Below are 12,117 nucleotides of genomic sequence, written 5' to 3'. Positions count from 1 at the left end.
GGGATGAAGGATTATTGTCACATGATTTACTTGTGTATGGTATGAGATTGTGATGTAGGAGTATTGCCATGTGAGGTACTAGTGTATGGTATGAGGCTGGGCTGTAGTATTATTACCATGTGAAGTACCAGTATATGCTATGAGGCTGGGCTGTAGGATTATTGCCATGTGAGGTATCAGTGTATGGTATGAGGCTGGGCTGCAGGATTATTGCCATGTGAGGTACCCATTATGGTATGAGGCTGGGCTGTAGTATTATTGCCATGTGAAGTACCAGTGTATGGTATGAGGCTGGGATGTAGGATTATTGCCATGTGAGGTATCAGTGTATGGTATGATGCTCGGCTGTAGGGTTATTGCCATGTGAGGTATCAATGTATGGTAAGAGACTTGGCTATAGTATTAATGCCATGTGAAATACCAGAGTATGGTATGATGCTGGGCTGTAGGGTTATTGCCATGTGATGTATCAGTGAATGGTATGAGGTTGGGCTGCAGGATTATTACCATGTGAGGTGCCAGAGTATGGTATGAGGCTGGGCTGTAGGAGTGTTGCCATGTCAGATACCAGTGTATGGTACAAAGCTGGGCTGCAGGATTATTGCAATATGTGATACCAGTGTATGGCACGAGTCTCGGCTGTAGAATTATTGCCATGACACATATCAGTGTATGGTATGAGGCTGGGATTAAGGATTATTGCCATGTGAGGTACCAGTTATGGTATGAGACTGGGATGAAGGATTATTATAATGTGCGGTATTAGTGTATGGTATGAGGCTGAGCTATAGGATTATTGCCACATGAGTTACATGTGTATGGTATGAGCTTGGGATGTAGGAGTACTGCCATATGAGAAACCAGTGTATGATATAAAGCTGGGTTATAGGATTATTGCCATGAGCAGTATCAGTGTATGGTATGAGGATGGGCTGTAAGATTATTGACATGTGAAATACCAGTGTATAGAATGAGGATGGGCTGTAGGATAATTGCCATATGAGATAGCAGTGAATGATAAGAGGCTGCGCTGCAGGATTATTGCCATGTGAGGTGCTAGAGTATGGTATGAGACTGGGCTGTAGGATTATTACCATGTGAGATACCAGTGTATGGTATGAGGCTGGGCTGTAGCATTATTGCCATGGGATGTACCAGAGTATTGTACAAGGCTGGGCTATAGGAATATTACCATGTGAGATACAGTATATGGTATGAGGCTGGGCTGTAGAAGTATTACCATGTGAGGTATAAGTTTACGGTATGAGCCTGGGCTGTAGGATTATTGCCATGTGAGGTATGAGTGTATGGTATGAGGCTGGGCTGTAGGAGTATTGCCATGTGAGGTACCAGTTATGTTATGAAGCTGGGCTGTTGGAGTATTGCCATGTGAGGTACCAGTGTATGGCATGAGACTAACCTGTAGCAGAATTGCCATGTGAGGTACCAGTATATGGTGTGATGCTGTGCTGTTTGATTATTGCCATGTGTGGTATGAATGTATGGTAAGAGGTTGGGCTGTAGAAGTATTGCCATGTGAGGTACCAGTTATGTTATGAAGCTGGGCTGTAGGAGTATTGCCATGTGAGGTCCCATAGCATGGTATGAGGTGGGGATATAGGATTATTGCCATGTCAGCTACCACTGTATGGTATAAGGCCGGGCTGTAAGAATACTGCCATCTGAAGTACAGTGTAAAGTATGAGGCTGGGCTGTAGAATTATTGCCATGTCATTTACTAGTGTATGGTATGAATCTGGGCTCTAGGATTATTGTTATCTGAGATACCAATGGCTGGTATCAGGCTGGGATGTAGGATTATTGCCATGTGAGGTATACTGTATAGTATGAATCTGGGCTGTAGGATTATTGCTGTGTGAGGTACTGGTGTAAGGTGTGAGGCTGGGCTGTAGGATTATTGCCATGTGAGGTACTTCTGTATTGTATGAGGCTGTGCTGTAGGATAATTGCCATGTCAGGTACCAGTGTATGAAAGGAGGCAGGGCTGTAGGATTATTGCCATGTGACATACCAGAGTATGGTAGGATGTTGCAGAAACTGGTCTTGTCGTTTGGTTTCTGCAACTGCTTCTTTTACCTTGTTGTTTTTTCATTATGGCAGGAGGTTGTGCTGTGGGATTATTGCCATGTCATGTATCAGTGTATGGTATGAGACTGGGCTGTAGTATTACAGCTAGGTAAGGCACTAGTGTATGACATGAGAGTGTGAGGTAGGATTTTTGCCATGTGAGGTATTGTATATGGTATGTGGCTGGGCTGTAGGAGTATTGCCATGTGAGGTACGTGTGTATGATATGAGGATCGGGTGTAGGAGTATTACAATGTGAGGTACCAGTCGTGTTACGAGGTGAGCTGTAGGAGTATTGCCATGTGAGGTATCAATGTATGGTATGGGACTGGGCTGTATTATTATTATTGGCATGTGAGCTACTAGTGTATGGTATGAGGCTGGGCTGTAGGATTATTGTCATGTGAGGTATCAGTGTATGGTATGAGACTGGGCTGTAGTATTACTGCTAGGTAAGGCACTAGTGTATGGCATGAGAGTGTGAGGTAGGATTATTGGCATGTGAGGTATAGTATATGGTATGTGGCTGGGCTGTAGGAGTATTGCCATGTGAGGCACGTGTGTATGATATGAGGATCGGGTGTAGGAGTATTACAATGTGAGGTACCAGTTGTGGTATGAGGTTGGGATGTAGAAGTATTGTCATGTGAGGTATCAATGTATGGTATGAGACTGGGCTGTAGTATTATTGCCAGGTAAGGCACTAGTGTATGGTATGAGGATGGGAAGTAGGATTATTGCTATGTGACATACAGTGTATGGTATGTGGCTGGGCTGTAGGATTATTGCCACTTTAGGTAGCGGTGTATGATATGAGGCTGCCCTTTAGGATTATTGCCATGTGAGGTACCAGTGTATGGTATGAGGCTGGGCTGTAGGATTATTGCCATGTGAGGTATCAATGTATGGTATGAGACTGGGCTGTAGTATTATTGCCAGGTAAGACACTAGTGTATTGTATGAGACATTTAGACAACAGTCATTTAGACAAATAAGAAATGCTACTAAAAAAAACATACTCTTAGACAAAAAAAACTTTTACTACAAAATACAGCAAATACACCAAAATAACCCTCAAAGATTCTGGGCAAATATCAATAGACTCCTTTATCCAGGACTCTCCAGTACACCAATACCAATAGGAGCAAACCATGAGACTCCCATCCAAACTGCTAATGACTTTAACTTCTTCTTCACAGATGCCATCCAACCTCTAACCAGTCAGCTATCTCCTGACACCTCTAGCATTCCCACCCCCATAACAAGCACTCTTCCTACCTTCCTATTACAACCTATATCCACTAACTTTATTTTCAAACTCCTAGCAAAACTGAAGCCTTGTACCCCTTCCGCTGACCAAATCCCAGCTGAATACCTACAAAAAGCAGCCAAAGCAGTTGCTTATCCTGTATCCATCCTGATAAACAGAACCATCAAAGAAGGATATATCCCTACTAGTTGGAAATTCTCACACATTATCCCCCTACACACAGGTGGCAACTCCAAAGAACATTCTAACTATAGACCCATAGCCCTTCTATCTCCCTTAGCAAAAATGATGGAAAAATTCATTCACCATCAGCTAATAGACCATCTAACTCAACACAACTTACCAGCTAAGGGCCAACATGGCTTTAGGCCATTCCATAGTACCACCTCTGCCCTCCTATCCTTTACAGACACCAATAATAGAAACCGCAATAACAATTTACTCTCTTCAGCACTATTTATTAATCTTTCAAAGGCTTTTGATATGGTAAACCACACATTGCTTATCAATATTCTCAAATCACTTTCCCTGGATACTCAATCGCTAAAGTGGTTTACTTCCTACCTGAGCAATAGGCAACAAGCAGTGCGCTGGAAAAATAATCTATCATCCCACCTGCCAATCACAATGGGAGTTCCCCAAGGCTCCATTCTAGGTCCTCTCTTATTTTCAGTTTTTATTAATGATCTCTACTTGGCTATCCCCACTGCAACTTGTATACAATATGCAGATGACTCTACATTAATCTGCACAGCTAAATCTGCTTCTGAACTGCAATGCCAAACCCAGAAAGTATTTAGCATTGTTGAGACATGGTTCTTAAAGTGCTGCCTTCTACTGAATCCCAAAAATCAAAGCTCCCTCTCTTTAGTCCTACTTGTAAGTCCACACCAATAGATATCTCAGTCATTTCTAACAATAGTACCCTCAATTACCCAGACTCTACCACCAAACTCCTTGGTATTACAATAGACAACAACCTTAACTTCGACACCCACATTGACAACACTATAAAATCAGTTAACAGAAAAATGGGCTGCCTGGACAGAGTCAAACCCTTCCTTACTCCAATAGCAAGAACTACCATTGCCCACTCCCATCTAATCTCTACTCTACTCTATGCCTCACCAATATACACTAACCTATCCAAAAAGAATCTTCTCAAACTTGCTACCTCTTATCATAATATTGCCAGATTTGCCACTGGCAAACCCTTCAGAACACATCACTGTCAGAATCTTAAGCAACTCGGATGGCTTGAACTTCAAAACCAGCTTCAACTGAAACAACTTACAATTGCCCATAAGGTCCTTTACCAGCGAAACAATACTCCAATACTCTCAGACCTCATAACCCCCTACAAAAATCTTGAGTTCTTCAAATAAACTCCTAGTTAACATCAACAAGTCTCACAACATGGCTGGGGACTCTCTATTCTCAAACACAACTGGGAAAAACTGGAACCTTCTACCTATTGAACTTACTTCCCTTCCTTCCTTACCACTCTTCAAACAAAAACTTAAAACCTTCCTCAAAACACACTGGCTGTGCCCTTGTACCAACCCTGACTAACCTATCATTAATGCTACTAATATATTTTCTAACTGTTCTCTCTCCACTAATTTAATCTTCTTTAGTTCAATGATAAGCATCTAGAAAGAACCTGGATACTATTTTTTAGCCACTAGCATATTTATATTATCTTGCTCTAAACTTTGTATATAGTTTTATGTTATTTACTGTTAAATGTATATAATATCTTCTATATCTACTTATTGTTTTTTTATGTAGCAATTATGTAGCAATTACTTATTGGCTGTTTGTATCTGTCTTGGAGCTTTTCTCCCTGGGCCTCTACTGAAAATGGACATATATCCAACTGGACTAGCCCGGTCAACAAATGTAAAATAATAAATAAATAAATAAATAAATAAATAAATAAATAAATAAATAAATGAATGAGGGTGGGAGGTAGGATTATTGCTATGTGATATACAGTGTATGGTATGTGGCTGGGCTGTAGGATTATTGCCATGTTAGGTAGCGGTGTATGATATGAGACTGCCCTTTAGGATTATTGCCATGTGAGGTACCAGTGTATGGTATGAGGCTGGGCTGTAAGATTATTGCTATGTGAGGTACCAGTGTATGGTATGAGGTTGGGCTGCAGGATTATTGCCATGTGAGGTACCAGTGTATGGTATGAGGCTGGGCTGTAGAAGTATTGCCATGTGAGGTAGCAGTGAATGGTATGAGACTGGGCTGCACGATTATTACCATGTGAGGTGCCAGAGTATGTATGATGCTGGGCTGCAGGATTATTGTCAAGTGAGATACCCATTATGGTATGAGGCTGGGCTGTAGTATTCCTACCATGGGTGGTATCAGTGTTTGGTATGAGGCTGGGCTGTAGGAGTATTGCAATGTGAGTTACAGTGTATGGTATGAGGCTGGGCTGTAGGAGTATTGCCATGTGAGATACCAGTGTATGGTACAAGGCTGGGCTGTAGGAGTATTGCCATGTGAGGTACCAGTGTATGGTATGAGTGTGGGCTGCAGGATTATTGCCATGTGAGATAGCCATTATGGTATGAGGCTGGGCTGTAGTATTCTTACCATGGGTGGTACCAGTGTTTGGTATGAGGCTGGGCTGTAGGATTATTGCCATGCGAGATACCAGTGTATGGTACGAGGCTGGGCTATAGGAGTATTTCCATGTGAGATACAAGTGTATGGTACAAGGTTGGGCTGTGGGATTATTGCAAGGTGAGATACCAGTGTATAGTATGAGGCTCGGCTACAGGATTATTACCATGTCAGGTATCATTGTATGGTATTAGGCTGGGATGAAGAATTATTGCCATAGGAGGCACCAGTTATGGTATGAGGCAGGGATGAAGGATTCTTACCATGTGAGGTATCAGTGTACATTATGAGGCTGAGCTGTAGGATTATTACCACGTGAGTTACATGTGTATGGTAAGAGGCTGGTATGTAGGAGTGCTGCCATATGAAAAACTAGTGCATGGTATAAAGCTGGGCTGTAGGATTATTGCCATGAGAAGTACCACTGTATGGTATGAGGCTGGGCTGTAGGATTATTGCCATGTGAGGTATCAGTGTATGGTATGAGGTTGGGCTGCAGGATTATTTCCATGTGAGGTACCAGTGTATGGTGTGAGGCTGGGCTGTAGTAGTATTGCCATGTGAGGTATGGGTTTACGGTATGAAGCTGGGCTGTAGGATTATTGCCATGTGAGTTACCAGTGTATGGTATGAAGCTGGGTTTTAGGAGTATTGCCATGTGAGGTACAGTATATGAAATGAGGCTGTGGGCTGTAGAAGTATTGCCATGAGAGGTATAAGTTTACGGTATGAGGCTGGGCTGTAGGATTATTGTCATGTGAGGTATGAGTGCATGGTATGAGGCTGGTGTGCAGGTTTATTGCCATGTGAGGTACCAGTATATGGCATGAGGCTGACATGTAGCAGTATTGCCATGTGAGGTACCAGTATATGGTATGAGGCTGTGCTGTAGGATTATTGCCATGTGTGGTACGAGTGTATGGTATGAGGCTGGGCTGCAGGAGTATTGCCATCTGAGGTACCAGTTATGTTATGAAGCTGGTCTGTAGGAGTATTGCCATGTGAGGTACCATAGCATGGTATGAGGCTGGGATATAGGATGTTTGCCATGTCAAATACCAGTGTATGGTATGAGGCTAGGCTGTAAGAATATTGCCATATGAAGTCAGTGTATAGTATGAGGCTGGGCTGTAGAATTATTGCCAAGTGATGTACTAGTATATGTTATGAATCTAGGCTGTAGGATTATTGTTGTGTGAGGTACCAGTGTATGGTATGAGGCTGAGCTGTAGGATTATTGCCATGTCATTTACTAGTGTATGTTATGAATCTGGGCTTTAGGATTATTGCTATCTGAGATACCAGTGGCTGGTATCAGGCTGGGATGCAGGATTATTGGCATGTGAGGTACAATGTATGGTATGAATCTGGGCTGTAGGATTATTGCTATGAGAGGTACCGGTGTATGGTGTGAGGCTAGGCTGTAGGATTATTGCCATGTGAGGTTCTTGTGTATTGTATGAGGCTGTGCTGAAGGATAATTGCCATGTCAGGTTGCAGTGTATGAAAGAAGGCTGGGTTGTAGGATTATTGCCATATGAGGTACCAGTGTATGGTATGAGGCTGGGCTGTAGGATTATTGCCATGTGATGTACCAGAGTATGGTACGAGGCTGTGCTGTAGGAGTATTGCCATGTCAGGTATCAGTGTATGGTATGAGACAGGCTGTATTTTTATTAGCATGTGAGCTACTAGTGTATGGTATGAGGATGGGCTGTAGGATTATTGCCATGTGAGGTATCAAGGTATATTATGAGACTGGGCTGTAGTATTACTGCCAGGTAAGGCACTAGTGTATGGTATGAGAGTGGGAGGTAGGATTATTGCCATGTGAGGTATAGTGTATGGTATGTGGCTGAGCTGTATGAGTATTGCCATGTGATGTACGTGTGTATGATATGAGGATCGGGTGTAGGGTTTGTGCAATGTGAGTTACCAGTTGTGGTATGAGGCTGGGCTGTAGGAGTATTGCCATGTGATATACCAGAGTATGATATGAGGCTGCGCTTTAGGATTATTGCCATGTGAGGTACAAGTGTATGGTACTCAGCTGAGCTGTAGGAGTACTGCCATGTAAGGCATCAGTGTATGGTCTGAGGCTGGGCTGTAGAAGTATTGTTATGTGAGGTGGCAGTGTATGGTATGAGGCTAGGGTGTAGGATTATTGTCACGTGAGTTACTTGTGTATGGTATGAGGCTGGGATGTCGGAGTACTGCCATGTGAGGTGCTAGTCTATGGTATGAGGCTGGGCTGTAGTATTATTACCATGTGAAGTACCAGTATATGATATGAGGCTGAGCTGTAGGATTATTGCCATGTGAGGTATCAGTGTATGGTATGCGACTTGGCTATAGTATTATTGCCATGTGAAATACAGGAGTATGGTATGATGCTGGGCTGTAGGGTTATTACCATGTGAGGTATCAGTGAATTGTATGAGGCTGGGCTGCAGGATTATTGCCATGTGAGATGCCAGAGTATAGTATGAGGCTAGGCTCTAGGATTATTACCATGGGAGGTACCAGTGTATGGTATGAGGCTGGACTGTAGGAGTATTGCCATGTGAGATTCCAATGTATGATACAAAGCTGGGCTGTAGGATTATTGCAAAGTGAGATACCAGTGTATGGCATGAGGCATGGCTGTAGGATTATTGCCCTGTTAGGTATCAGTGTATGGTATGAGGCTGGGATAAAAGATTATTGCCATATGTGGTACCTGTGTACGATATGAGGCTGAGCTGTAGGATTATTGCCACGTAAGTTACATGTGTATGGTATGAGCCTGGGATGTAGGAGTACTGCCATGTGAGGAACCAGTGTATGGTATAAAACTGGGTTGTAGGATTATTGCCATGAAAAGTACCAGTGTATGGTATGAGGCTGGGCTGCAGGATTATTGCCATGTGAGGTACCATTGTATGCTAAGAGCCTGAGCAATAGGATTATTGTCATTTGAAGTACCAGTGTATGGTATGAAACTGGACTGTAGTATTATTGCCATGTGAATAACCAGTGTATAGAATGAGGCTTGGCTGTAGGATTATTGCCATGTGAGGTAGCAGTGAATGGTATGAGGCTGAGGTGCAGGATTATTGCCATATGAGGTGCCATTTTATGGTATGAGGCTGGGCTGTAGGATTATTACCATGTGAAATACCAGTGTATGGTATGAGGCTGGGCTGTAGCATTATTGCCATGGGATGTACCAGTTTATTGTTAGAGACTGGGCTGTAGGAATATTGCCATTTGAGATACAGTATATGGTATGAGGCTGGGCTGTAGAAGTATTGCCATGTGAGGTATAAGTTTACGTTATGAGACTGGGCTGTAAAATTATTGCCATGTGAGATATGAGTGTATGGTATGAGTCTGGTCTGGTTGATTATTGCCATGTGAGGTACCAGTGTATGGTATGAGGCTGGGCTGTAGGATTATTGCCATGTGAGGTACCAGTGTATGGTAAGAGACTGGGCTGTAGTATTATTGCCATGTGAAATAAAAGTGTATAGAATGAGGCTGGGCTGTAGGATTATTACCATGTGAGATACTAGTGTATGGTATGAGGCTGGGCAGTAGGATTATTGCCATGGGATGTACCAGTGTATGGTACAATACCGGGCTGTAGGAGTATTGCCATGTGAGGTACCAGTGTATGGTATGAGGCTGTGCTGTAGGATTATTGCCATCAAAAGTACCAGTGTATGGTATGAAGCTGGGTTTTAGAAGTATTGCCATGTGAGATACCAGAGCATAGTATGAGGCTGGGCTGTAGGATTATTGCCATGTCAGCTACCAGTGTATGATATGAGGCTGGGCTGTAGGATTATTGACATGTGAGGTACAGTGTATGGTATGAGGCAGGGCTGTAATAGTATTGCCATGTGTGGTATCAGTGTATGGCATGAGGATGAACTGCAGCAGTATTGCCATGTGAGGTATCAGTATATGGTATGAGGCTGTGCTGTAGCATTATTGCCATGTGTGGTAGAGTGTATGGTATGAGGATGGGTTGTAGGATTATTGCCATGTGAGGAATGAATGTATGGTATGAGACTGGGCTGTAGTATTATTGCCAGGTTAAGCACTAGTGTATGTTATGAGGGAGGGAGGTAGGATTATTGCCATGTGACATACAGTGTATGGTATGCGGCTGGGTTGTAGGACTATTGCCATGTGAGGTAGCGGTGTAAGATATTAGGCTGCCCTGTAGGATTATTGCCATGTGAGGTACCAGTGTTTTGTGTGAGTCTGGGCTGTAGGATTATTGCCATGAGAGGTATCAGTGTATGATATGAATCTGGTCTAGCGGATTATTGCATGTGAGGTACCAGTGTATGGTATGAGGCTGGGCTGTAGGATTATTGCCATGTGAAGTACCAGTGTATGGTATGTGATTGGGCTGTAGTATTATTGCCATGTGAAATAAAAGTATATAGAATGAGGCTGGGCTGTAGGATTATTACCATGTGAGATACTAGTGTATGGTATGAGGCTGGGCAGTAGGATTATTGCCATGGGATGTACCAGTGTATGGTACAAGGCTGGGCTGTAGGAGTATTGCCATGTGAGGTACCAGTGTTTGGTGTGAGTCTGGGCTGTAGGATTATTGCCATGAGAGGTATCAGTGTATGATATAAATCTGGTCTAGCGGATTATTGCATGTGAGGTACCAGTGTATGGTATGAGGCTGGGCTGTAGGATTATTGCCATGTGAGGTACCAGTGTATGGTATGTGATTGGGCTGTAGTATTATTGCCATGTGAAATAAAAGTATATAGAATGAGGCTGGGCTGTAGGATTATTACCATGTGAGATACTAGTGTATGGTATGAGGCTGGGCAGTAGGATTATTGCCATGGGATGTACCAGTGTATGGTACAAGGCTGGGCTGTAGGAGTATTGCCATGTGAGGTACCAGTGTATGGTATGAGGCTGTGCTGTAGGATTATTGCCATCAAAAGTACCAGTGTATGGTATGAAGCTGGGTTTTAGGAGTATTGCCATGTGAGATACCAGAGTATAGTATGAGGCTGGGCTGTAGGATTATTGACATGTGAGGTACAGTGTATGGTATGAGGTTGGGCTGTAATAGTATTGTCATGTTTGGTACCAGTGTATGGCATGAGGCTAAATTTCAGCAGTATTGCCATGTGAGGTATCAGTATATGGCATGAGGCTGTGCTGCAGCATTATTGCCGTGTGTGGTAGAGTATATGGTATGAGGCTGGGTTGTAGGAGTATTGCCATGTGAGGTACCAGTTATGTTATGAAGCTGGGCTGTAGGAGTATTGCCATGTGAGGTATCATTGCATGGTATGAGGCTGGGATATAGGATTATTGGTATGTCAGCTACCAGTGTATGGTATGAGGCTCGGCTGTAAGAATATTGCCATATGAAGTACAGTGTAAAGTACGAGGCTGGGCTGTAGAATTATTGCCATGTGATGTACTAGTGTATGGTATGAATCTGGGTTGTTGGATTATTGCTATGTGAGGTACTGGTGTCTGGTCTGAGGCTGGGCTGTAGGATTATTGCCATGTTGAGGTACCAGTGTATGGTATGAGGCTAAGCTGTAGGATTATTGCCATGTCATTTACTAATATATGGTATGAATCTGGGCTGTAGGATCATTGTTATCAGAGATACCAGTGGCTGGTATCAGGCTGGGATGTAGAATTATTGCCATGTGAGGTACACTGTATGGTATGAATTTGGGCTGTAGGATTATTGCCATGTGAGGTACCAGTTATGTTATAAATCTGGGCCATAGGAGTATTGCCATGTGAGGTACCATAGCATGGTATAAGGCTGGGATATGGGATTATTGTATGAGAGTGGGAGGTAGGATTATTCCCATGTGAGGTATATTATATGGTATGTGGCTGGGCTGTAGGAGTATTGCCATGTGAGGTATGTGTGTATGATATGAGGATCAGGTGTAGGAGTATTACAATGTGAGGTACCAGTTGTGGTATGAGGTTGGGCTGTAGGAGTATTGCAATGTGAGGTAGCAGTGTATGATATGAGGCTACACTGTAGGATTATTGCCATGTGAGGTACCAGTGTATGGCATGGGGCTGGGCTGTAGGATTATTGCCATGAAATGTAC

Source organism: Protopterus annectens, chromosome 5.part0 (assembly GCF_019279795.1).
Source record: "Protopterus annectens isolate FY-2018-M chromosome 5.part0, PAN1.0, whole genome shotgun sequence".
NCBI classification, from domain to species: Eukaryota; Metazoa; Chordata; order Ceratodontiformes; family Protopteridae; genus Protopterus; species Protopterus annectens.
This window is presented reverse-complemented; position numbering follows the sequence as displayed.